The following is a 23,514-nucleotide window of genomic DNA, read 5'->3' as shown; positions in this document are numbered from 1 at the left end:
AGTGTTCTAATTAGAAAAGGATGCTGGATTTTATCAAATGCTTTTTCTGCATCTATTGAGAGGATTATATGATCTTTATTTTTGCCTCTGTTAATATGGTGGATAACGTTTATGGACTTGCTTATGTTAAACCAGCCTTGCATCCCTGGGATGAAGCCTACTTGATCATGATGAATGACTTTTTGATGATAAGCTGTAATCTATTGGCTAGGATTTTGTTGAGAATTTTTGTATCTATATTCATGAATGAGATTGGTCTGAAATTCTCCTTTTTGTTTGGGTCTTTTCCTGGTTTTGGTATCAGGGTGATGTTTGCTTCATAGAATGTGTTGGGGAAGATTCCTTCTTCCTCAATTTTTTGGAATAATTTCTGCAGTACAGGAATAAGCTCTTCCTTGAAGCTTTGATAGAATTCTGGAGTGAAGCAACTCGACCAGGGCATTTTTTGGTTGGAAGATTTTTATATTGTTTCTTTGATCTCAGTGCTTGAAATTGGTCTGTTCAGGAGCTCTATTTCTTCCTGGCTGAGTCTAGGGAGAGGGTGTGATTCCAAATATTTATCCATTTCGATCACATTGTCAAATTTCTGGGCATAGAGTTTCTGGTAGTATTCAGAGATGATCTCTTGTATCTCTGTGGGATCAGTTGTTATTTCCCTTTTATCATTTATGATTGAGGTTATTATAGATTTTACTTTTCTGTTCCTCGTTAGTCTGGCCAATGGTTTATCTATTTTATTTATTTTTTCAAAAAATCAACTCCTTGTTTCATTAATTTTCTGAATGATTCTTTTGTTTTCAATTTAATTTATCTCTGATTTGATTTTGGATGTTTCTTTTCTCCTACTGAGTTTAGGCTTAGATTGTTCTTCTTTTTCCAATTCCATAAGATCTCTTGTGAGATTGTTGATGTGCTCTCTTTCTGTTTTTCAAATGTAGGCATCTAAAGTGATGAATTTTCCTCTCAAAACTGCTTTTGCAGTATCCCACAGATTTTTGTAGCTTGTGTCTTCATTGTTCTTATGCTCAAGGAAGTTAATAATTTCCTGTTTTATTTCTTCCTGCACCCATCTGTTATTCAACAGAAGACTGTGTAATATCCATGCCTTTGGGTGGGGTCGAGCATTTTTTTTAGAGTTGAGTTCCACCTTTAGTGCCTTATGGTCTGATAAGATACAAGGTAAAATTTCAGTTCTTTTGATTCTGTTGATATTTGTTTTGTGTCCCAGGATATGATCAATTTTGGAGAATGTTCCATGTGGTGATGAGAAGAATGTATATTCTTTATCTTTGGGATGGAGTGTTCTATATGTGTCTATCAAGTACAGTTGTTCTAGGGTCTCATTTAAATCTTTTATATCTTTGTTTAATTTCTGTTTAGAGGATTTGTCCTGCTCTGTAAGAGGAGTGTTGAAGTCCCCTGTTATGATGGTATTATCAGATATCATATTGCCGACTGAGTAAGGTCTGTTTCAAGAATCTGGAGCATTTAAATTGGGTGCATAAATATTTAGAATTGAAATATCTTCTTGTTGTGTTTTTCCCTTGACCAATATAAAGTGACCATCTTTGTCTTTTTTGACTTTAGTTGCTTTAAATCCATATGTATCTGAAAATAAGATTGCAACTCCTCTTTTCTTCTGAATTCCATTTGCCTGAAAAATTGTCTTCCAACCCTTGACTCGGAGCTTTAATTTGTCTTTTGAAGCCAGGTGTGTTTCTTGCAGACAGCAAATGGATGGCTTGTGTTTTCTAATCCTGTCAGCCAATCTATGCCTCTTCAATGAGGAATTCAAGCCATTAACATTTATTGAGACAATTGATAAGTGTGGTAGTATTCTATTTGTCTTATTTTGTGAGAGTCCATTGCTTAGTTTTATCTTTTGCATCAGTGTGGAGGTTAGGTTCTGTCCTTTAATTTCTGAGTTCTTACTTTGCTGCTGATCCATTGTGGTGGTCAGTGTGCAGAACAGGTTGAAGTATTTCCTGTAGAGCTGGTCTTGTTGTGGTGAATTTCCTCAATGTTTGTATATCCGTAAATGATTTGATTTCTCCATCAATTTTGAAGCTTAGCTTAGTAGGGTACAGAATTCTGGGCTGGAAATTGTTCTGTTTAAGTAGATTAAAGGTAGATGACCATTGTCTTCTTGCTTGGAAATTTTCATTAGAGGAGTCAGTGGTCACTCTGATGGATTTGCCCCTGTAGGTGAACTGGCGCTTACTCCTGGCAGCTTGCAGAATCTTTTATTTTGTCTTGACTTTGGACAGGTTCATCACAATGTGTCTTGGAGAAGCTCAGTTAGAGTTGAGGCGACCTGGGTTCCGATATCCCTCTGAAAGCAGTGTGTCAGAATCTTTGGCGATATTTGGGAAATTTTCTTTTATAATATTCTCTAGTATGGCTTCCATTCCTCTGGGGCATTCTTCTTCCCCTTCTGGAATTCCTATAACTCGTATGTTGGAATGCTTCATAAAGTCCCATAATTCTGACAGTGAACGTTCTGCTTTCTCGCTCTTCTTTTCTGCCTCTTTTACTATCTGAGTTATCTCAAGAACTTTGTCTTCTACCTCTGAAATTCTTTCTTCTGCATGGTCTAACCTGTTGCTGATACTTTCCATTGCATCTTTAAGTTCCCTAATTGACTGTTTCAGTTCCTTCAGCTCTGCTATATCCTTTTTATATTCTTCATATTGTTCATCTCTTATTTGATTCTGTTTTTGGATTTCCTTTTGGTCATTTTCCACTTTATTAGCAGTTTCCTTCATTGTTTCCAGCATTTCTTTCATTGTTTTCAACATGTGTATTCTAAATTCCCTTTCTGTCATTCCTAACATTTCTGTATAGGTGGAATCCTCTGCAGTAGCTACCTCATGGTCCCTTGGCGGTGTTGTTCTGGACTGGTTCTTCATGTTGCCTGGAGTTTTCTGCTGATTCTTCCTCATGAGTGATTTCTTTTATCTGTTTCCTTGCCCTAATTTTCCTTTCACTTCCTCTTGCTCTTTAAGTTCTCGTGCCTGTGGACTAAGGGTTACAGGACCAGAAGGGTGAGACGGTTGTAGAGCAAAAAAGGGATGAAAGAAAAGAGGACCGAGTGATAAGAAAAAAAAAGAAAAATAGAAAAAGGAGAGGGTGTGGGTAAAAGGAATATTGACAAAAAGAAGAGAGGCACAGAAAGAGGGAGACAGGGCAATATAGGTGTACAGTAGGGTACTTTGACACAACCTTAAAAAAAACCCACCTTCTGAGCGTGCCCAGTTCAGTGGTTCCCTTGAGGTCAGCATCTCTTTGCTAACCTGATCAGACACAGTACCCCACCTCCACCAAGTAGAGAGGAAAGACAAAAATGCTATAAATCAAACCAAAACAAGCAAACAGCAAACTTTATGGGTTAAAATTGGGTGAAAAACCAAATAATAGTGGTAGAAACACTAGCAAAAATGAAGTTCTAGTTATTGAAAAAGGCAGCAATGGGAATTTATAATTAAACTAGAAAAATTGAGAAAGAAAAAGGATCTGTATGGAAAAGGTTGAAATTAGAAAATGAAACAACATCAACAACATCAAAATAAACAAAAAAAAACATCTAAACCAAAAAGAAAAAAAAAAAAAAAAAACACAACCAAAACCAAAGCAGTATGTATATGTTATTGAATATTGTATGGGCAATACGTGGTCTTCTGGGGTATGAGATGTTAATCACAGTTCTGATACAACTGGAGACTGCTGATTTCTCAAACCCCAGCAGGTAGACACCTTAAATCTCTCTTCAGCCCACTTAAAAGGCACTTTGAACTTGTAAACTTGCTGAGCAGAAGCTTTCCCAGGAAAGTGCTTGTCACTGGAATCATTGCTGAAGTGGCTATCCACTTACCCAGTGTGCCAAAACTTGTCTCACTCTGCCCCTGAGGGTTAGGGCTGCAAAGCAGCTCAGACCCCACCCTTAGGCTACTTGGTCACTGGGTTACGAGCTCCCACCCTATTCTAGCTCTGCGACCCTGAGGGCGGAGCTTGCCGGGGCAGATCGCTCACAATGGCTCCCTGTGACCCATAGCCAAACACTATTAGCTCCATCTGGCTCAGCGGCTCAGACTGGGGCCCTAGACAACTGCCAAAGTTCTCCGTACTCCCGCTCAGGATCTCCCCAAGGCAGTTCAACTGAGTGCCAAGTCCAAAGACACCAAAACAGTTCACAGGTAAGGCCTTTCTGGTTTGCAGTCTCGCTGCTACTGAACTTACAGTTGCGGGCGGGTTTAGATGGATTGAACGCATGCGACCCCTTGCCATTTTTCCACTGTTTTAGTCCTCCTCTTGGGGTCCAGAAGTCTCTCGCTGACTCCCTGTATCCTCACAGGGGAGATGATAGGCAGATCCCACCAGCCAGAGATGCCTGGAGTCCTATCTCCCCAGACTCACGGTGCACAGATGCAAGGAAGCTGTTACTCGGCCGCCATCTTGCTTCGCCCTCTGATATGCATTTTTATTTACAATTATTTAAAGTGTATCATCGAAAGTTTCTCTTCTTCTAATTTTATTAGACCAAAGACTAACTGTAATAAAATCATAAGCTGCTAAAATTTATTTTTCATTTACTCTTTGCCAAGCCTTATGTTTAAGACTTTAACCATGTTATATTTTTAACTCCCCAACAACTCTAAAATGCAGTCACAGTTACTGTTTCTGACAGTGGATGGGAGTGAGGTCCTGTAAGGTCAAGTAACTTGATCTAGGCCAGTAGTTCTCTATTTCTAATGTATAAAAGAATTACCTTGAAAATTTATTTAAACAAGTTCCTAGGCCCAACTCTGATTCAGCAGACCCCCGATATAGGAATTTGCTAATGTTGCAGGTCAGACCACTAGCAATGTGTTAGCAGTTGAACCCAGACAGTCTGAATTTAATTTTAATTTCACTAATACACAAGCCTATGTAAATTTTGTGATGTTCATTAAGTAGCTATTGGTTGATACTGAATATAAACCTCATCAAACTAAATGGCTGATGTGCCATGGCCAACAGGAGTCCTAAAATCATTTTCGTAAAAGACATTTGTCTCTAATCCTTAAAGAAAGACACATATAGCTGGCATAGTTTGGTATGCAGTAACTGAATTTCAGTACAAAATTCTTCTTCTGACATTCATCAGAGCACATTAAATCAGCAATTTATATCAAGCATCATTGTAAAGTGATACAAAAGTTGTTTTGTTTTAAAGAGCAAACTTTTTTTTTTTTAAAAAAAGAGAGAATAGCTTCCCAAATTGATAAAACTAGAAATTACCAAATTCTTCCACACCCTATTTTTGGTTTCTTGAATGAATAGTATGTCAGAAACTCTCCTTTGTCCTCCAATATCCTTTCTTCCCAGAAGTTATTTAGGTACATGACTATGAAGAGTTAACAATGGAATTTAAATTCCTTGGACTCTGTTGCATCTAGCCCTGAAATCAGAGCTGGGGTGTGATCAATGGGATGTAGACACGAATGTGCACAGCTTTAGGAATCTTCTATTAGAGGTATGATTCATCTTTCTTTTCTCCTTCGAGTCTTTTATAGCATCCTCACTCCCTGCAGACCTTCCAGCAGGCTCCTACACCATGACACCAGCTCCCACGGGGGCTCTAGCTCACTCCTGACTCCATCATGCATCTTCCCTCTTAGTCCCTTTGGCTCTTCAGATGGAAAATACCACCAAAATTGCTAATTTGGTGCCACCTAACCATTGTTTCTTGGCTGTAATCTCTGCATTATCTAGTTTGAGCCTTTTCTTTTCCTTGCTGAGAACTAAATTGAATCAAACAATATCTATCTTGGGAATTTTTATAAGATTTAATTAAGTTAATGTATAAGAAATGCATTAAAAATAACCAGGCATTGTGACGAAGTAGTCCCAGCTACTTGGGAGGCTGAGGCAAGAGAATCGCTTAAGCCCAGGAGTTTGAAGTTGCTGTGAGCAGTGATGCCGCAGCACTCTACCCAGGGTGACACAGTGAGACTCTGTCTCAAAATAAATAAATAAAAAGAAAGAAAGAAAGAAAGACATTGAAATATGCCTACTTTATAGTAAACCTTTAACAAATGCTTGCAAAACATAAAAACATTAGTACATCTTTCATGAAGATCTTGTGTGGATTAAAAGCACAAGAACTGTCAAGTGTTTTGTGGTCTGTGGCATACAGCTGACATTCTGTCTGTGCTATTACTGTTACTCAAGGGCTTAATTGACTATATGTACACAGGGTCAGTTTGTTATGAGTTTTAGCAAGATAATAAATTCAAAGCAGAAAAGTAAAGGAAAGAAAGAATTTGTTAGTTTCACTCAGAAAATATATCCATTCTTATAATCGGAACTCAAATAACTATTAAGTCCAGGGGACATATTTTGACCTCAGGCAAGTGCCTGAGAAATTGCTGGTGTGATGTTGCTAACTCTGTCTGCAAAATGGCAGACTTGTTTATGTGGGGTGAATGAGGGATGGTGTAGAAAGGAAGCACAGAGCCACCCTTGACTAAAGAGCAGAGAAGGGGAGATTGCTGAACTGAACTAGTAGCCCTAATTACCAGAAGGAGTAATTAAGTTTAAAATAGTACTGCTTGGTTTGGTTGAGAGAGTTGATATCTTTCTTTCTTTCTTTCTTTCTTTTTTTTTCTTTAACAGACAGTCTCACTTTATCACCCTGGGGTCCTATAGCTCACAGCAACCTCCAACTCCTGGGCTTATTTGATTCTCTTGCCTCAGCCTCTCGAGTAGCTGGGACTACAGTCACCCGCCACAACGCCCAGCTTTTTTTGTTGTTGTTGGTTGCAGTTTGGCCCGGCCCGAACCCACCACCCTCGGTATATGGGGTCAGCACCCTACCCACTGAGCCACAGGCACTGCTGGAGAAGGTTGGTTTCTTAGAAATTCCATATCCATGAGATACAAAGGCAGTTACAGAATGCCAAAGCAGAGTAGTTGCCTCAGGGAGGCAAGAATAGAGGTTCACTGAATAGTGTGACCCAGAACCTTTGCAGGTAATAGAGCTACCTAAAACCAATAATGCCAGGTTAACCAAATCTCAATGGCAAGGGACAGTGAACTGAGAGTAGCCAATAGGAATGAGAAATAGAGAAGTGAAACGAAAACCAAGGAGGGAACCCTCATGCTAACAGGGACAGTCAGTTTTAAGTGTCAGAGTAGAAGGAAACTGTCTTATATCTGTACATGAAAGAACCAACTCCAGGCTCCAGGGGTCCTCAAACTGTGGCCCGTGGGCCACATGAGGCAGTGTGATTGTATTTGCTCCCATTTTGTTTTTTTACTTCAAAATAAGATATGTGCAGTGTGCACAGGAATTTTTTCATAGTTTTGTTTTTTTTTAAACTATAGTCCAGCCCTCCAACAGTCTGAGGGACAGTGAATTGACCCCCTGTTAAGAAAGTTTGAGGATGCCTGCTAGACTCTACTTCTTAGAAGATTCAAAGTGTCAAAGGGTTCATGCTAGTTGAGTCCAGCTGAAAGCTGTACTGTGTTGAACCATATCACTACTTAGTAGGTCTTTACAGAGGTAATCAAGTTAAAATGAAGTCTTTAGGATGAACTCTAAATCAATAAAAAGGGGAAATTCAGGGATACATAAAGAGAGAACGTCATGTGGAAAGGAAGGCAGAGATTGGAGTGATGCTATCTCCAATAAGCCAAGGGATCCTTGATAAGCCAAGGGATGCCAAAGATTGCAACAAAAGATCAGATGCTATGTGAGAGGCATGGGACAGAGCCTTCCTCCCAGCACTCAGAAAGAACCAACTCTGTGGAAACCTTGATCTTGTACTTCTATTCTCCACACTGTGAGACAACACATTTTTGTTGTTTAACCCACCCAGTTGGTGGCACTTTGTTTCAGCAGTCATGGAAAACTAATGCAGAAGTTGAGGATAAGCTCCCTGTATTTGTCGAGAATTTCTGAAAATAAAAATGATCAAAACAAAACAAAATCTCTCATATGAACATAACTCTAAATAGGAAATAAATAAAAGCAGGAAATTAAAGTTCAGGAGTGTGCAGGTTCTGAGCAGATCTTGGCTCAGGTGGTTAAATGTACCAGGCGTCTGACCCTCTCTCCAGCTCTTGGGTGCTACTTACTGCTACTCTGCTGCTTTCTTTCCTAGGCAAGCTCTCTTTAAATGAAAAGAGCTTGGGACTACACCCCCTAGGCTAATGACAGCTTCAACTAGCAAGAAAACGAAGTTAAATAACCTCTTTTTTAAAAGATTCATATTACATACCTTCATCTCCCATATCGTCCAGCATTAATTAGTTATTACCCATTACTTTATTCAGTAAGCCCTCAGAAAATTGTTTAACCCAAGAGTGGATGGTAACATGTGGAAGAATTAAGAATTTATTTGGTGTGGCTCCTCTATTTCCTGTATTATCCTGTGTTATAAAGACAGGCATGGATATATTTACTTAGGATGAAAATTAAGAAACAAAGGAAATAAAAGAAGGCCTGAAATAGGAATTTTTACTTAACTTTACTTAAGGAGTAGTAGTATTTCCAAAAATATCTCCCCCTAGCAAAGGGAAGACGTTATAGTTTAAAACCTCTTAGTGATAGCCCAAGAGTCCTATAATCTGTCATGGAGACACTAGAAAAATCCTGTAACATTTTTGGGACCTACTTTATTCATCTGTTAAAAAAAAATAGTTGCATAGTCTGATCTTAATATGCTATGATTTCTGTGATTTACGGAGTTGGAGATGCCAAAGATTTAATGCAGCAAGAATTTTCTTTGTAGTGTTTAGGTGAGCTTTCTTTTTTCAAAATTTCTTTGTTGATGACTGAAATTAAAATAGTATCTATTTTTAAAATATTGCCTTGATCATAGTTGTTGAGCATTTTTAATGCAGAAATTATGGGAGAGAGAAGTAAAATTGTCAACTTTACTGTAATGCAGAAATAATTCCTGTTAATGTTTTCATGTTCCCATCTAAGCTATTTTTCTAGAATATACCTATGCAATTTAGAAAGATAACACAATATTGGTTTATCATTTAACCCTTATTTTAATGTCTCTTTGATTATGTGTCCTTTGTTTTAAATTGTAACAGACATGTTTGGAGGAAGTAGGGATTTCATAATAAAGAAAGAAAAAAATCCATCTGGAAAATGTATTTAGCAACTTCTTTATCAAATTTAATTAAATGTACAAGTCACTTTCCTTTAGAGAGTTGCTTATCTAATATATTCCCAGAAGAAATTCATTAATGTGAATTAAATAATTTATTCTAATGGTCTTATGGGTAAAAAAACTAACATACCTTATCAGTCACACAAAGATAATAGGAAACCGGTAAGGAGAGTATACTTACAAAGAAAATGTGTAATCTTCAAAAAAATGTGACTACCAGCGAAGCACAACCAAATATATGAGCTCTGCATGCAGATAAGCTGAGAGAACTAATAGACAATCTAAAGGCCCTTGAGAGAATCAACGGCTGGCGACACTTTCTCCCTGTGTCCATTGTTTCCTTCCTTGGATATGCGATACTAGAACCTTTTGAATATGACACATTTATCCATTTGTATAAAACACATAGCTCTAATACAATTTTTTTACTGAAAATAATATTACATTCCTGTTTCTATATTTGAAGACAGAAGCTAAATGGTACTTTTTTCAAAGGGCACCTACACACATACACACACATACCCTGCTCAGGAACGCTGAAATACAAGAAACAATTGGAATTTAATGTAGATTAATTTGGAGTCATTATATAGAGTCATTATAGAGTCCCATTGAAAATTATTTATATGAAAATATATTCATAAATAAGGATAATTTATAATAACTAAACCTTTTCTGATAACTCATATATAAAAATTCATTTATGTGTCTATATACTGAAATCTGCATTACACTTGTACAGTAGACATCCAAAGACATTTAGATGTTGCCACTCACTACTTCTATAATGAAATTAAGTCATGAGCAGTACACCCAATCATAAAGAATATAACTGAAACTTTCATTAACTTGCATCACAAAGCCCTAGGTATGTATACTGAAACACACCGGTGTCCCTTCAAGTGAGTAAGTACAGAAACTAGTAGTTTCTCAGTATTTACAGGGAATAGGGTTAAAACCTTCAATGAAAGCAATATAAGCATCATTGAGTCCTTAGAGAATAGAAACTATACAGAGAGAAACTGGCCATCAGGCTTGAGTAAAGAAGGCTTGCCACTGGTATATAGGAGCTAGGATATTATAGCTTTTAAGATAAGGGAAAGCTTTTCACTGTTCACTAAACAATTTAACCTAGATCACTTTTAAAATCCAGTATGTGCTTTAAATTGGCCCTGAAAAAATTTATAAATAAATGTTTCATGGAGAAAGAGGGCACTCAAGTTCTCGTAGGCCATGAAATTATTCTTGCACTCAACAAACTATTATGTCTCCATGTTGTCAACCTACTAAATCCATTGCAGACAGTTGGAACCTACAATGCAAACGTAAGCCAGTAACAGAGGAACTTGATCATTTTCACTTAAATTTTTATACAAAAACAAAACTGTTTACTAATACAGAATATGAATAATTAGCAGAACATTTGAAAACATGTTGTTTTCTGTCTGCAGTCTGATAGATTGAGTCCATCTTAATGGTGTTGGGTGGCGCCTGTGGCTCAGTGAGTAGGGTGCCGGCCCCATATACCGAGGGTGGTGGGTTCAAACCCAGCCCCAGCCAAACTGCAACCTAAAAATAGCCGGGCGTTGTGACAGGCGCCTGTAGTCCCAGCTGCTCGGGAGGCTGAGGCAGGAGAATTGCAAAAGCCCAGGAGCCGAAGGTTGCTGTGAGTCCTGTGACGTCATGGCACTCTACCGAGGGTGGTAAAGTGAGACTCTGTCTCTACAAAAAAAAAAAAAAAAAAAAGACCTACTATTTAAAGATCAAAATTTCAAAAGAAATTTTATATTCAAATATTCTCATAAAGTAAATAACGATATTTTAACTTATCTTTATAGAGTGTCGAACAGTTATAAAAGCATTTGAGAACAATTATCATCCTTGCAACTGTGTAGTGAGCTGGAAAAAGGGGCATCATCACCATTTTAAAAGCAAGGGTATTAAGACTATTAAGTTAAAAAAATAATCAAGCCAATTTTTTAAAATCATAAGACTTTGACACCAAGGCTCAGTACTCATTTTAGTATTTATATTATATAAATTATATATAACTATCAATTACACATAAAATTATACTTAAATCCTTCTTCTCTACATATCGTTACCACATATATACTCTAATTCCCAGATTTAATATTCCCAGAAACTTCTTGTAGCTCTGTTTAGAATCCAACTTTTCTATGCTTGAAAATCTCATTTAAAACTGATTCAAAATGTATTATTATGAAAAATGGCTAAAATAAAATTACTCAAATACCTTGCATAAGAACATGACTATGTATTTCCCATAGGGCATTGCTTAGAAAATACAAAGTTAAAGTGGGTATGTTTGCTTATATATGCAGTTTCTCCTACAATGAATACACAAATAACTATAACCTTCCTCTTAGAAATAAAAAGCAAAATTTTATAATTTTATAACAATGAAAATAAACTATCTAGATAAAATGTTTTGACTTCTTCTAAGACTACACTGTCTCTGTAAAACAGAAAAGTCAATTGACAAAAATGGGATGTTTTCTCCTCAGACAGGGTTCAGAGTAAATAAGGCAATAAAATATGAGTAACCCTCCATCCTTCTGGTTCTCCCTTTCCTTTCTGGTACGGTAGTACTGGAAAAAAGGAACCAGTCAGGATTTGATTTGTTTCTCAGGTACTTGCGAGGATCTTGGTGTGCTGGGGAGTGGGGCTTCTTAGTGCACTCAGAGAGGAGGAAGTGGAAAGCATGGTTCTCACAGCTTGCACCATTAGTTGGTTCTTTAATACCCGTCTCTATCGTCTCTATCTCTTACAACTCTGTAGAACAAGCTATTCAGTCAACATAGTGGCCAGTATCTGCCTAACCATAGTCCAGAAGGAGTAACTACCACTTTTATCTCCCAACACATTCATACAAAGATTAAAAACCCTCAAATAAGAAAAGCTTTTATGCTGAGATTAAGGATGGAGATTTAATGTGACATGTGGCAGTCTTACTTTTTTATATGTTCACAACACCCAAATAAATATTCCTTGTTTGCATTTTAAATGACTTGTGTAAAGGAGATTTATCTTGGTTCTTTAAAAAGACACAGGAGAGGGCCAGGTACCATGGCTCACACCTCTAACCCTACCACTCTGAGAGGTCAAGGAGGGTGGATTGCTTGAGCTCAGGAGTTCAAGACCAGCCCAAGCAAAAGTGAGAATCTGTCTCTACTAAAAATAGATAAATTAACTGGGTGGTCTGGTGGGTGCCTGTATAGGACCAGCTACTTGGGAGGTTGAGGTAGGAGGGTGACTTGAGACCAAGAGTTTGAGATTACTGTGAGCTATGATGATGCCAGAGCACCCTAACCAGAGTGACAGAGTGAGACTCTGTCTCAAAATCAAACAAACAAATAAATAAATATTTTAAAAAGCAGGAGAGCTGGGGAGAAAAAGATACAGAAGCCAATCTAGAAACCAACTGAGGTCTATGCAATGTACCAACAACATGTCATATTAGATTCCTCTTCATTTAAAGAATACCCATATTGTTTTTTCCATGAATGATCTAATTATCTTTCATTGTTTTCTTATTGAGAAGCACTTACCTTCTTAATGAAATCCCAAACATTTTTTTGTTTGAAAAAGATTTAAATCTTCTAAAAGAGACATTTATTTTTCAGAATCTTTGACTGTCTACAGATTCAGAAACCAGATTGTTTGGGCTCCTGGAAAAGTCATCTGAGTTATACATTTGTCTTGGTTTCCCTGTTGTAAAAAGGTGACAATAATCTTAGCTCTTGAGACTGATACGAAAGATTTGGGTTATGTGAATGTACTTAAAATAGTGCCTTCTAGTATACCCAAAGTGATGCATTCCACAAAATAAGCTATAATTAGTGTTTATCTAGTATTATTATTGTTATTGTTATTATTTGTGGATCATTCATTTTAGGTCTGCAGAGCTGGCATTCTCAAATATTTTTCTTAGTATTCCAGAATAATCACACTGTTACATGTTTTCCTTTTAGATTCTCCCATCATGTTGCCAGAGTACATCCTCGAATAAGTTTCTCAGAAAGAATGACTGAGATAATCTCTCTTTTCTCTTGTCTGAATATGACTTTAGTGTACCCTATACTTTTAATAATAAATGGCTGAAAATCTTGGTATATATGATTGTTTTCTATTAATATTCAGAAGACATGGCTTCTTTGACTTCAAATATACCATTTGGTTAATGATCAAATCTAGCGCAAACTGAATACTTGCACATTTATAGGAGATAGGTCATATTTCCCTGGAAACATTTTTGCAATCTTTGGGATTTTTAATATCTTTTTTCCTGAAAGTTTAGAAGATTTTCTTAATGAATGGATCTTTCTTCATTTATTCTCCGGTCCCTTGGAAGGCCATGTAATCTAAAGATTTATATTCCTCTTTGACAATGAGAAATTAATTCAAGTACATCTTATAAAATATTTCCTATATTTTCCATCTATATTTTCTGATATGTTTATTAACTGTATTTTCTACCTGCTTTTTCAGTCTTTGCATTCTACCAGATTTATATTTGTATATTATGCATACTTATTATTTTTAATTTACAAAGGGATTTTTCCTGATCTCTGAATATTAACTATTTATAGAATTTAATTCTTATTTCATATATTTGTGTATATCAATAAGACTTTGGCTCAGTGCCTGTGGCTCAAGTGGCTAAGGGGCCAGCCACATACACATGAGCTGGCAGGTTCAAATCCAGCCTGGTCCTGCCAAACAACAATGATGGCTGCAACCAAAAAATAGCCGGGTGTTATGGTGGGCACCTGTAGTCCCAGCTACTTGGGAGGTGGAGGCAGGAGAATCTCTTGAGCCCAGGAGTTGGAGGTTGCTGTGAGCTGTGATGCCACAGCACTCTACCCAGGGCAACAGCTTGAGGCTCTGTCTCAAAGGAAAAAAAAAGACTTTAAACATTTTTTTTCTAATTTCTGACTTATCCTTGTAATTATTAGTCATTTGGGTCAGCTTTTCTGTCTTTCCTTTCTTTGCTGTTGATTTTTCTCATCTGTTTAATTATCCTTGAATATTCATTTATATTTTAAGAATTAGAAATTGGGTTGATCTATACTGGAGGTAGCAGGTTCAAGCCCAGCCCCAGCCAAAAACTTCAAAAGAAAAAAAGAAAAAGACATTGGGTTACTCTAAATCATAGGGATGCATTTCCTCCATTGCAGCATGTGTTAGTCAGCTTCCCTAATCAGCGGCCCCCAAATGGAAAGATTGAGAGGACAGTCTTTGAAAGTGGGTATAGTTTACCAACCAGGAGGCTTTGCTTTAAGGCTAAGTGGTCTGGCTATTAGTTACCAAGCCACAGAGTCCAGACTATGAAGGGTTTTCATTAAGGATAGCAACAAGCACATCTCCACTTCTATTTTTTCCCTTTAAATGTGAGTAAAAACTTCAGTTACCATTTTGAATAATTTTACAGAGATAAATAATACCTGCAGCTGTCATATTTAGACTTCCCATGGCTATAATTCCATGTATTCAGATATTGATTTGTAAAATTTCTTAGCAATCAGTAATCCTTTCAAAATCTGTTTACTACTACTCTGTATATAATAATTATACTCTTTATCACAAAATGAGTGGACTTCAGAAAAATGCCAGTATTCAAGTGGCATTTTCTCAATTTTGTATGTTGGTTTATACTGAAATTGGTATAAGTTCATGAAGATCATTATAGAAGGCTCAAATTAGTAAGAATAACCACATAATGTAGCTAATATCAAGATCATAATTGCTTTTATACAATGGATTAAAATCACAGAGTGATATGTGGGGGAAGAGGACATCTATAGACAACAAAAAAACAGACCTAGGAGAAAGAAAGCAGAATAAAGATTGAGTAGCTAATGACACATATGTTTGAAGGAGGATCGTAGCACCTGCTATAAAGAGATTCCAACTGTATGCAATTTTCTTCTTCTTTTTTTTTTTTTTTAGAGACAGAGTCTCACTTTGTTGCCCTCAGTAGAGTGCTATGGCATCACAGCTCACAGCAACCTCCAGTCCTTAGGCTTAGGCAATTCTCTTGCCTGAGCCTCCCAAGTAGCTGGGAGGACAGGCACCCGCCACAAGACCAGGCTATTTTTTGTTGCAGTTTGGCTGGGGCCAGGTTTGAACCCACCATCCTCGGTATATGGGGCCGGCGCCCTATTCACTGAGCCACAGATGCCACTCAAGTGTATGCAATTTTCTAACTATGTAAAATTGTAGAGGATGTTGTATAGAAAAAATCCTTAGTGAGAGGAGAGGTGAAAGAAGGTGAAGGTAACAGTGAGGTGTGCAGAGGCAGGAGGCTCAGTTGCCTGCAAGGTACTTCCATTGGTAGGTGAATGAGCACTGACTCAGAAAATGTCGTACAGGCACCTTCCTTAGTTAAGTCTGAGACAGATTAGAATGAAAGCTTTTGTAAAATCACTGCAGGAATACTTTGGTTACTGACATAACACTTTTCATGAGAGGTCACATCCACCATGGAATGCGGTTAAGTGTTGTGGTGGTGGTGGTGGGGGGGGTGCGGGGGGTGGGCTGGACGATCCAACAGGCTCTTTCATAACTTCAGATATGATGAGTAGCTACATGGATACAAGTGGCTCTTTGAAGGCAAATTAATTTCTGAATAAAACAAATGTGAGGATTTCTTATGGGTAAAAGAGCTTTCTCAAAACAATGTTTAAAACAGAGAGGATGTGATGTTTATTATTTATGATATTTACCAGGCACAAGTATAGTAAAAGCCAGGTTTTCAGCTTTACCTCTCCTTTGCAAAAGAGAGATCTTAGTCAATTCATAGCACAGAGAAAAAAAACACGCTGAAGTCAAAGCAGAATGGTAAAAAAATAAAAAAGACGGCTTAAAAGAATCTGATTCAGAAATGAAATCGCAAGATAGGTTTTCATTGTCAATCAAGACAACAGTCATTAGAGTCCAAATAACCTGGTAATGGCCTGAGCACACGATCACCAGAGATAAAACGTGAAATCCCGGCAGCCCTCTGTGAATGGCAATCACAGAACCCAGAAGCCGGCCTTTGAAAGACCTTTCGCTAGCAGCAGGATCTGACTCACTGGCAGGCTTTTCAAACAGTTTCCCTGGCAGCTTTCAAAGTTGCCTCTGAGTCGGTTATGTGATTAGGCTCTCGGGGGCCTGAGCCTGAGTTTGCTTATCTTCCTCCATGCCATATCTTTGGAGAATGCAGCTTCTCACAAAGGCAGGTAACTGTGTGATTCCCTTAAGCTTGGATTGCCAGTTTTCCTAGAATGAGCTATCTGTTTTGTTAAACTAAAACATAACCAGTGTTTCAGAATATATTTGCCTAGAAAAACAGCTGGGTGGGCAGGAAAAAATTTCCTGTGTGTTCATTCTGGGCACCTTGTCCTTCTTCCTTCCCGGTTCATATTCCCATTTTAGACTTTTTTAAAGGATTCTTCTTCGTCCTATACCATAAGTCACCAACCACTTTCCATAGACTCTTTCTAAAATTATGTTTTATGACAGAATTAGGAAAGAAACAAGTCCAAAAGAGAGTAAGATAAAGAAATATTAAGGATGATCATTGGAAATGTCTCCCAAATTTATAACATCATAAGTGTTTTAAAAATGCATAGAGCCTGAAGACATATGTTATTTAAAGAAATGACATGAAATAGAGGAAAACAACAATTAATGAACTCTTCTCAGCAAAACTGACAACTATCAAGATAAGGCCTTAGGGTCTACATTTTCTTTTGCTTCACACATGTAAACAGAAAATAAAAGCAGTCATCTTTAGGAAGATACAGCATTCTGTTCATCAGACAAAAATTCAATCTCCTTTTTTGTTAGAACTGTAAGTGACAAATTGTTCTCTGGCAACTTACAAGGGAGATGCCAAAGCAACCTGAGAAAAGGGAATCCAATAGTTTGCCAAAGAAAAGAGAGCTTACTGGTCTCCGACTCTGAATATTTGATACCACATGTGGTTTTCTGTCCCTTCTTACAGTCTGTTTCCTAGTCCACTTTATATAATAAATTCATAGATAATTTTCTTCTTTGGTATTACTTAATGTGAAAACATATACAATTTTTATTTTGGAATTGATTTAATTAAATCCATTTTATCATTTACTAAGGGATCTGAGAGATCAAAACTTAAATGTATTATTCAAATTGTGTTTAGTAAAAGCGTGTTATCTTATCTAAAGAACTTAAAAGCAATGCAAAATAATATATTTGGGGTATAGGTTACATAGCTAATTTTCTCCATTGCTACAAATTCAAAATAATATACCAAAGCTGCACATGATAAAACACTGCTTAAATTAAAATTTCACATTGATAACATAATTAATCATTGCTTTTATTAATAAAAAATGTTCCATGCTATCTCCAAAGGGCTTTTCTACATCTTAATGACAGTGCATTTTGGTTTATTAAAGTGTGGATCACCATGAAGTTAGACATAAAATACTAATACCATGGCATTTCTCTCCAACCCTTTATACTGTGGCATTGCATGCCTTTTATTTCTTTTCCCTGTACATTTTATTTTCTTTTTTCATCTGGCAAAAAGGGTCTGCCTAGTTAGAGCAGAGGTTGTTCTCACTGGCTTCAAGGGTGGAAGCAGGTGTGTTCAGCCTCAGGACCTTTCTTCCTTATCCAAGGGTACTGAGAAAATTACAAATGAGACAGACTTGATCTTCAACCAGGGGAGACAGTGCTCATCAATCTTAACCATCAGACCATCCCCTGCTAGATCTTTCAGCTAGGCAAGTTTGGAAGACAGTTAAACAAAATTTTTCATCACTTTATTTTCCCTACCTTGTATTATTTTTTGCTAGTACTGTAAGAAAAGGTAGGGAGGAAATTTTAAAAGCAAATCTCTTATTCAACAAATCTACTTTATGACCCTCAAAGTAAAGTTTTTACTACTGCCTTTATCTGGGAATATTAACAGAGGACTATTTAACATATGAGCTATAAGTTTAATGGTTTCTTTGGAGAGCCTTATTTTAACATTTGAAGAAGAGATTTGGCAGTTGTTTCCTCTGAAAAGTACAGAATATAGGTTCTGACACAACATTTTAATATAGTATATTATAGATTGACTTGCAAGTTCTAGACATCTAAAGATAAGGCAGTAAAATTAGAGAAGAAATTTTATATTTAAAAAATGTAAGAAAAAAATTTAATTTTTTTATTAAGTCATTTGTACATAGATGATAAATACATTTATGTCATTATGGGATTTGATGTGTTGATTATTTATACAAATTGGAGTGCTTACATCCTGCTAATCAAAATAGCTTTCACCTCATTTACCCAATTACAGCATTAAGACATTTGTTTTCTACACCTGATAGATCCAACTTGTACTTGCAATATGCTCCATAGGTGTAGTCCCCTTACTACTTTTTTCATTTAAAAATAATCCCATCTTATTTGGATGTTGGCAACTTCAACAGCAAATGTATTAATAAAATATTGTTCATTTTCAGTCATTTCCATTCTGTCCAATGTTTTTACCACTTTCCGTCACCTAATATCTTTATTTTTAAGCACAGTTATTTCTCTAGTTTGCTCGATTGCATCCAGACTTTGATAAATAAATAAAAACTCAAATTATGTTTGATATAAATATCAAATATTTATGTAACATTTTACTTTTTCATCTTTCAAAGACACCTTGTTATCTGAACCTCATATAAAATGTGAGGTATTTAGGGGAAAGAATCATTATCTTAGTCTTTTAGATATAGAAATAAAATAAAGGTTCAGAGAGATTTGGTGACTTTCCCACGATAGTAAGTGATCCTTCCAGGGTCTGATTATGTTCAAGCCTAAAGCCAGAGATCTTTGAGCAGCATGTTCCAATATTTTGATCTCTTCAGCTTTTAAGCTACCAGGCAGAGTTTGTATGCCATTAATCATCTAGCCAGTTGCCTCCAACTATGAGAAACTCATTATTTACATCTGTGGTCCATATACTGATTATCCCTTTTTAAATATACCATATAATGGAAATATAGTAGAAAATGGCCATTGAAGTTTTGTAGACATTTACAAAAAAAGTTTGTTCTACATATATCCTAATGTTGAGTCATTAAGTCTCATCGTGTGAGCTCACCTAAAGTAAATTTATTTCTTCAGACTAGTTCTGACCGTATCTCTCTCACTGTTTTTCAAGAAGAAAAAGAAAACAGGTAAAAGAATATGTGTGTGTGTGTGTGTGTGTGTGTGTGTGTGTGTGTGTGTTTGTGTGTATATATGTCAGGAAGGTGGATGATAGATAGATGATAGATAAATAGGAAGACAGAAGATGTAGATATAGATTACATTATACTTGATTCTCTGTATCTAAATAAGTATCCAGTGAGTTAGCTTGTTGAAGTTCAACATATGCTGAATGCTGTAGTGATAATCGAGGTTTACCTAAACTGAGCAAAAGTAACAAAAAAATAACTTTTGAATGTTGTCCTGACATTCACAGTCTACAAGGTGCTTTTATGTGTGCTTTTTCTTTTGAGTTCTCAAAATTTTGTGAATTAGCCGTTTTCCCATTATTTTTTATCAATTTTCAAATAAGAAAATATTGAGTGTTTGAGTTCAATTACTTTGAGTTCATTATAAGCCTAGAACTTCCTGAATGTTCTGAAATGATCCTGACTAGCCAAATCATTTATGCCAAACTGATTCTTCCACTGATGTTTATCATTTGGTCCCCTTTGTAAAAAGCATCAGAATTGTTGAGATGTATTTTCTCTTTCTTTGACTGACATGTCCTGAGACTAAATGAGTTACCCAAGTCTCCGTCACTGGGATTGTTAGTTCCACCCACATCCTCAAACTTTCAGGATCCTCATGCTCACCTAAGACAAATGGTCTAAAAATGGACCCCATTTTTCAATGCAAAAGTTGCTTAATATCACAGAACTATTAAGAGACATAATTTTTACCAAGGGGAAAAGAGGGTCATTTTCTCACACTCAGCCTTTATAATTGGTGTCTCTCGACATTCAGTATAATTGCTAGTAACCTTCTTGAGATTAGAGGGTAACAAGCTCACAGCAGTGGAGGAGCAGCACACAGCATCAAGTGGAAATAAAGAGGACAGAAAGTCACATGACCAGGACAGATTCAGAAGCCTGGGCTGCTTTATCTACCACAGACATTCTGCCTTTCAGCCAAAATAGCACCGTGATGTGCTCCACAGGCACAAAGTCATACTCAATCTCCATTTCACATAAATATTTCATATTTAAGACACCCCTTTAGAGCCCTAGAGCACACATGAGCTTCCTTCAAAATGACAGATGACCCTCTGCCCTACAGAGACCGATTTCACTGACTGCCTCGGCATAAGTTTGGGAAAGCGTATTCTGTGATGAATCTCAGTAACAACAGTCATTCTGCTGTTCACAAGCCTAACATCCAGGCAGCAATGAGCGACCTTGACACCACATTCCTCGCCTCAGGTTTAGCATTCCGAACAGCAATCTACTTGAATGTCTGGTACACATCTTCCCCGCCTTAGCGCTTGATATGTGGCAGATTATTAACTTTGACATTGTCAGACTGAAAAACAAAGGGAAAAACACCATCTGAAAAGTGCCTGAGATTGGGATTGCCTTATTTTCAATGTTAGTCAGAGACTTTTAGGCCATATATTCTAACTGACGATTATATTAAAGATATTAACAATGGTGACCTAAAAAACCCAATAATCTTGAGTCTGTTCTTTATTAAAACATCTGTGTACTTGGAAAAGTGCCAAAGTCTTTTATCTTTATACATATTCATATTCATATTCTCCTTAGTTTAACTGTATTACGCTTCCACTCCTTATTCTCCTAGACCCAACCTCACGGGACAGTGGTGAGAAGACAATGAGTCAGTGTTTGTAAAGCATGTTCCTGTTTCATTCATCTACTCATTTGCTTAGTTAAGCATCAGTATTTACTGAGCATCTATTATATGTTAGTCAGTGTTTCAGGCACTGGCCATAGAATGATAAGTAAGATAGAATCAAATTCCAACAGCAGTCACAAGTCTAGTGGTGTCATAGGGAATGCCTGTGTGTATGTATATGTATAAAAGAATTCTGGAAAGGGATAGTAGTAATAATATGCACCCATGAGCCACATAATGTAGGACTTCATACCTGTAAATGATAAAAAAAAAATCTACTTTTATTCTTTTCTGATTTCTTTTGGAAGCTAATAAGTGGATTTGAGCAGGAGAATAACATGCTCAGATTTCCTTTGTAGACATATCCCTTCAGCTATGCCATGCAGGATGTGAGAATGTATTGAAGCAGAACACCCAGCTGGGATTCAGGGTGTCAGCAGCATTTGAGAAAGCTGAGACCATTTAGTGTTAGGGTAACAATGGCAAAGCTGATAGAAAGTTGACCGTTTTGAACAAATTTTGAAGTTAGATGTAAAAAGTGTGAATATGAGTTTTGAGGAAACAATCAAGAACGGCTGCTAGGGCAGAAGCAGCAGCTTGGATGACTGGTGCCATTTACTGAGATTAAGGGAACCATAGGGAGGAAAAGCAGAGCCAGAATTAGGAGATGCTGGTTAGACATCCAGTGAGATGATTACATTAGCAGTTGGATATACAGATTAGAGAGAGGTTGGAGGTAAAGTAACAAACTGAAGATTCATCCATCCACCATAGAGATATGAGTAAAGCTCTGAGATTAGGTACCATCTGATGGGGTGAGAGAAGACAGACAGGAAGAGATGTCTAAGAAGTAAATGGTCAGAAATAATGAAGAGGCTGATTCACCAAAGGACACTGAGGCTGAATGAAGAGGAAAACCAGGATTCTGTGTTTCTTATTCATATTCAAGTTGGTCACAGGGATCGTTTTGGGTCATGTTTCATCTAAATATTAGAAGTTACCATCATTCATCTAGTCTAAGCTGCATTTTATTTTTCACACTTATGTCTGAAATCGGTGTGCATCTTATAATGGCTGGCATTCTAGGATTGTGTTACAGTTTAATGTTGATATGCAAAAAAATAGAGCATTTTGCAATTGATGCTGCTTTAGCCCCAATGAAGTTCAGTATGGTGACTATACATCACAGCTTATAAACAGGCAGGTTAGAAACATTTCTCTATTCTCTTGTTCTTTGTCTCAGTCCATTATATCATTAAATATTTCAATATTCTGTCTTAAGGATTCTTCAGATTTACTTAAGGGAAAACCTATTTTCCTAAGAGAAAATAATAAATAAGCAAAAAAAAAAAAAAAAATGAGTTCCCACATGTGATACTTGAGGAGAATATTCTAAATCCTCATGATACGTTATCTTACGTTTCTCATTGTATATAGCATTTCATAATTTGAGGAAGAAGAAACAGATGCTTTTTGATCCTACAATGGGGTTATGAATCAACTAACCTATCATAAATTGAAAATATCACAAATTGAAACTATATTTTATACACCTAACCTACCAAACATCATAGTGTGGCCTAGCCTACCTTGAACATGCTCATAACACTTACATTAGCCTACATTGGGCAAATCATCTGTCAACACAGTACACTGTGGAGTATTGGTTGTTTACGCTCCTTACTCAGGGACTGACTGGGAGCTGAGTCTCCCTGCTGCCGCTAGAGTAGTGAGAGAGTATTATACCACATGTCTCCACCACGGGGAAGATCCAAATTTAAAATCTAAAGTACAGTTTCTACTGAGTATAACTTTTGCACCATAATAAAGTCAAAAATTGTAAATTAAACCACACTGAGGCAGGAACTATCTGTATTATGCTTAGATTATAGATCTACCAAATGACAATCACCTCCCCCATCATGCAAATAAACTCAAATTATTTTGTAAATTTCACAAGACACAACTTGATTTGCTAGAAATAAAGAAAAAGTATGGCCCATGAGAAAACACTGATTTCTTTTTTCGTTCATGGTAATTGTGCAACAAAATTTTATTTTCAAATTTTAATATTCAATTTATAATGAAAATTGACCCTGAAAATATGTATAAGCTATACAGCTATTCAAAATATTATGTAGGTTGAAGTAGCAAACAACTCATATTTTACACGTGTCGTTAGTTTTACAGTGTACAAAATTGTTATATGTTGGTCCCATGCAGGAATTGTTTTTGCACTGTAGCAAGCTGATATGCTTGCCTAAATTGAACATTGAAAAATTATCAGCAAATGTGCTAGATGTATGAATATGGAGAATACCAATTCATGTAATTCATTCCAATAACTTTTAAATGAAAGTAAATACATAGGGTACTACTCAGTTGAGGAATATTTTAGAACTTTCTTATAATTTGTTTTTAACAGTTT

This window comes from Nycticebus coucang, chromosome 11, assembly GCF_027406575.1.
Source record: "Nycticebus coucang isolate mNycCou1 chromosome 11, mNycCou1.pri, whole genome shotgun sequence".
Classification (NCBI taxonomy): domain Eukaryota; kingdom Metazoa; phylum Chordata; class Mammalia; order Primates; family Lorisidae; genus Nycticebus; species Nycticebus coucang.
This window is presented reverse-complemented; position numbering follows the sequence as displayed.